Genomic DNA, 5,607 nt, shown 5'->3' on the forward strand with positions numbered 1-5,607 from the left:
GTTGATTATTCCTGTTTCACTTGGGTATTCTTTTTGTATGACAAGTGCCAAGTTCAAGAGAAGGTGAAGATATTCATTAGAAGGGTATAAAAAGAGTTCGATCTCCCAATTAAGAAAGTGACAAGCGACAATGGGACTGAATTCAAGAACACCCTTGTTGTGGAGTTTCTTGATGAAGAGGGCATCACGCATGATTTCTCAACTCCATACACCCCTCAACAAAATGGTGTAGCAGAGAGGAAGAACCGTACACTCATTTACATGGCAAGGATAATGCTAGATGAGTACAAGACGCCACACCTCTTTTGGTGCGATGCTCTCAACACCGCTTGCTATGCCATCAACCGTCTCTACCTACACAAGAAGTTGAAGAAAACTTCATATGAGCTTCTAACCTGTAACAAACCAAAAGTGTCTTACTTTAGAGTGTTTGGGTGCAAATATTTCATACTTAACAAGAAACCCAAAACCTCTAAGTTTGCACCTAATGTTGATGAAGGTTTTCTTCTTAGTTATGGATCAAATGAGCATGCCTACCGTGTTTTCAACAAAACCTCTGAGAGAGTTGAAATTGCAGTAGATGTGACATTTGATGAATCTAATGTCTCTCAAGTTGAGCAAGTTGATTCAAGTGTTGTAGGTGTTGACATTTCTTAGCATCACTCTTTACGTGGTTGGTAATTATTAATGACACTTGTAAACTTAGAGAAAATTATATATGTTAAAGTAAAGTATCTGCAAGCACATAGATAATATACCATTGTAGCATTTCACCTATGAGTATACTGAGTATCGTTATTTATATTTTATCCACAGGGAGGAGCTATGGGATTGTTGGCATAGAGATATTGACAAATATGTATACTTATGATAAAAGCACTCTGATGCTATGGCAGGGGAGGGCAGGGGCTGCTTATATAGGCCGGAGCATCAATCCTAAGCCTCGGATCAAACCGACTTGAATAAATGGTGTAAATGCAATCTAGGAGGTGGTAGAGAACCGACATAGTGACGGGGGCTGACATGTGGGCCCTGGGGGGCCAGACAGCCCCACCTGATAGCCACTCGGGCTTTGCCTCGATGTGGAGTCTTCTCGAGTCTTCTAGAACCTTCTGGTGTCTGTTTCGCTATGGATAAGCTCAATTAATTCTGACATGAAGGTCCACCTTGACGGTTTTCTGAATAAACCCTACAAAAAATATAGATTCACAAAAACTCGTGGAATTTGTTAGTTTAAACCCCTAAGTCTTTGTTGGTGATCATATTTATGCCCTTATACATGTTTTATTGATAATTTATAGTGGTTGTTAACTACCATCAACAAGCTCTCCCAAGTTTAACCTTTGCTAGTCCCTTAGCAAAACTAAACTCAGCAAATGGATCATGGGTTGCATCAATGTTTTCACTCCTCAAAAGTACACATGCGCTCAACAAAGAATTCTCCTCCAGATTGAAATCCATTGATATGACTTTCAAACTTACCCATATTACCTTCAACCATGAGGCTTTTAGGCTTTCACTTGGGTCTTGAGCAATTGAAAGATAGAACGATCAAGTCAAGCACTATGTCTCAAGTTCTTTGTTCAACCATTATTCTGGAGTTTTTGCAAGTTTTCAAAATAAAACTCAGAGATTCCATTGTATGACACTCTCAAGTCTCTCATATATATGTGGTATTTGTGTATCCTTACCAAGTCAATAGTGATGTTATGCCTTTTGTTCTCCTACAACTAAGGCTTATATGGAGCTCATAGGAGTGGTAATTGTATGAGAGAGCATACTTGCAGTACATATATTGTAAAGTCAAACCTCGGATCCAAATAGAGTTGAGTCATACAATCAAATCAAGATGAGCATGTGTGTGGAATATGGTGGATATAAATACGGTGGCTAGCTTAATTTTACTATGCTCCTTGAAAACATATCTCTCATTTGGAACTTGGAAACATTTGTTAGCGAGCAGGGGCTATCTTATTCATTTCTTTCTTTTTTAGGCGAACATCTAAGTACCCATTGTTTTAATCTTTTTCTTTCTTTCTTCTCTTTTCTTTTTTATGAATAACTTTTGCATATCCCATGCCTTTTTTCTGCAACAAAACTTTTGAGAGATATCAACAAGAACTTGGAGCATTCATTTTGTGGAAAACCTATGAAGCATGTTTTTGGCATTTTCTCCTAGTGTAGGAGTAAAACATTTTTGGGTGGATCTAGATGGAATGCATGTTTTTGCGCCTACCCCCAGTGTAGAGTAGTGCATATGTGGGTGGTGTGTACGTGATCTTGATTTTAAGAGCATGACAAAACTCTCATAAGGCATCAACAAAGCTTGACTAAACTCAATGCAATGCAAACAACATATATGAGTGGAAGTTTTCCTAGTCTAAATATCATATTTGGCTCTGGTAGGAATTCAAGCTTTGTCATACAGGATCTCATCATGTTGCATTTTTATATTTTTCAAAAGATAAATCTTTAGAATTCAAGTGTCTCTTGGAACATGATAAATAGCATCTCAGATCTTCTCATATCATATCCATCAATTACCTGGACTTAGATCAAGCATATGCTACCCACAAGTTTTAAGTTCAGAGCAAATTCTCATGTTAAATCAATTTCATTTAAAACTCAAGAGAATTCAAGGCTGAAAACTAGGTACTTGAAAGGAATTATAACAGAGCAACTATTCATCATTTCCATCATGTGAGATTATCGATAGAATATCATCGGCAGTCCTCCGAGGGGTATCCCACGAAGGTAGATTGATCGGCAGAGGAGCGTGAGATCAAGAACAAGAAGGCAACAGAGACACATGAGTTAGACAGGTTCAGGCCGTTAGTATGATGTAATACCCTACTCCTGTGGTCTGTTGGTTTGTATTAGCTATCGTATGATATTGCGTGAATTTGAAGGGGGTCCCTGCCCGCATTATATAGTCTGGGGAGCAGGGTTACAAGTCGGTTAGATCTATGAGATAACCGGAAAGTAACAACTGATTACAGGAATCTTGGGATCATACATATCCTAACAGATCTTATAGTATCTTCAGACTATCTTTCCGATGTCTTGTGGGAGGAGCCGAGCAGAGTCGTACCCTACAAGGCTTCATCTTATGGGCCAGGTTGCCCCTGAGGGCATAGCCCATGTGGTCTACCGTGGGTATCTAGGGCCATACCCCCCATAGCTAGTCCCCAAGCACCTTATACTCATTATGCAACACCGTCCTGAGCTTGTCCGAGCAGGTGCAAACTAAGCGTAGCAGTCAAACTCATGGTCTGACCACCATGATGAGTTGTTGAGCAGTTGTGAGCAATTGCCGAGCAGTTGTGAGCCGTTGCCGAGTAGCTGTGAGCAGTTGCTGAGCAGCATAACCCAAATACGGCTTGCCATATGGGTGTAAGGAGCTCAAGTTTAGAATAAAAAATTTCTTCGCAGTGGACCAAGTGTGCCCACTTAGAGTCTGATCACAAGAATAGGAGATAGTCTTCTTCAACTTCAAGAGGCACGGAGTCTTCTAGATTTAAGCAAACACACTCACCGCAAGGTGAAGTGTGCCCACTTAGTCCCCGAGCCTAACAATAGATGACGTAGTCATGTGGTGTTAGGGTCCAAAGTAGAAGAATAATAGAAGACCAGCCAAGCAGACAGTCAGTCCTCGGGTGTAGCCCCAAAAAGCACATTCACCGCAAGGTGAAGTGTGCCCACTTAGTCCCCAAGCCTAATAGTAGATGATGTAGTCATGTGGTGCCAGGGTCAGAAACAACAGTCAACTTGCAGAAAATGGAATAACAGGGAAATCACCGGAGTAACGGCTATATAGTAGCAATTACTGAGTCGTAACGGTTGGCGGAGAGGTTGGCGAATATTCGGCGAGCCGTAACATATTGCGGAGATAAGTCAGCGATACAGGTTGAGGTTGCACGAAGGCCTAGGTAACAGCCCACCTTCAGTTATGGAGGATTCGTGGTGGTGGAAATCGTAGGAACGGTTCCCCAAAAACCCTCGAATGCAAAAAGGTAGGGAAAGTGCTTTATAACTATGCCACCGCATCCCACATTCCTACCTTTGCCATTTTACCATTTTGTCTTCCTCCTTAGCCCTCACATTTCTAAATTCGCATCCACACTTGCTTCCGCCGCCAAACCCTAATTAGATCTGAGAGATGGCGCTGAAGAAAGGGAGCTGCCAAATCGAAGAAGACGAGCCCCAAGAAAGCGAGCGCTGAAGCCTGGTGTGAGGAAGAGCGGGTGCCATCATGAACGGGAGAAGTGAAGCTCAATAGATTGGTGGAAGCTGGCGTTCTTCCTGACCTTGCTACCACCGAATGGTGGTCGGCCCTCGGTGAGCCCTTCCCAACACCTCATACCGATGAAGTGGTGGTATTCGAGGATTATTTCTGGCGTGGGTTGGGATTTCCTGTTCATCCATTCCTGAGGGATTTGATGGAACTTTGGGTGGTTAGTCTATGCAATCTTCACCCAAATACCATTTTACATAGCTCTATCTTCATCCATTTTTGTGAGGCATATCTCGGAATCCTTTCCCACTTCAACCTGTTCCATCACCTATTATGGCTAAAGAGGAGAGGCAACGGTGGTTCCTAGGTGGTTGGCGGAGTGTACCTTTAGCTACACGATGGAATGGCAGGGGAGTACCTTACTGTGCTACTGAACACATCACTGAAGAACTAGAACAGCAGGTGGTTCTACATGAGACAGAGCCACTCGACTATCCACTGCGACACCGACCATATCCCGGAGAGCCAGAAGAGCTGGTCGGAGATGCCCAATAGCGCTGACATGGAGCAAGTAAGGGAGCTCCTTAACTTAATAAAGGGTGTGAAGACCAACGGCGGATTGGTGGCAGCAAGTTTTATAGTGCTCCGCGTGCAGCCCTATAAAGAGAGAGCCCACCCCACCTTTGAATTCAAAGGAGAGACTAATGGTACCCGGGAGAAGCCGGAGATGCTATCGTGGGATGTTGTGGCAGAGCAGGCTACAGAGCTATTCGCTCCGTTTTCCTCATTCAATATGTCAGGTTATACAAAGCCCTTTTACTGCAAGAATCTGCCTCCTCAGGTAAATATATCAGTTGTAAGCCCTTGATTCTTTGTACCTTTTGTCATTTCCGAGCATTGGACTGATTCACTTATGCGAAGATCCACTCATAGGATAGGACGATGTACTTCTCAGGCATGCCGAGGCGCGAATGGCTGAAAGGAGTAGATTCTCAGCCACCGCCATGGCCAGAGGAGGACACCGTCAGCATCTTGTCAAAGAGTCCATCCCTAGTGTCGAAGAAAATCTAGGGGAAAAGGGCAGCGGTAGGCGAGCCAGCCCGGAAAAAGAGAAAGATGGCGGCTGTCGCTCCCCTAAAACCAGACGACATCTTGCTTGGTGGCGACTAGACCACTCGAACATGAAGGACCGTGGTGTTCAAGTTGTCGGATGATGATGAAATTCTGGTGGCTGCTCCACCGAGCACTGAAGCACCTCCGTGCAATAGGCACGTGGAAGAACAATCGAAGGGAAGCGAAGAAGTCCCCGAGCAACGGGCGAGGAGAGTCCATGCGCAGCAGGCGACGGAGGCCTCCATGAAGCAGGTGACGAG

The sequence above is a fragment of the Miscanthus floridulus genome, chromosome 13 (assembly GCF_019320115.1).
Source record: "Miscanthus floridulus cultivar M001 chromosome 13, ASM1932011v1, whole genome shotgun sequence".
NCBI lineage: Eukaryota > Viridiplantae > Streptophyta > Magnoliopsida > Poales > Poaceae > Miscanthus > Miscanthus floridulus.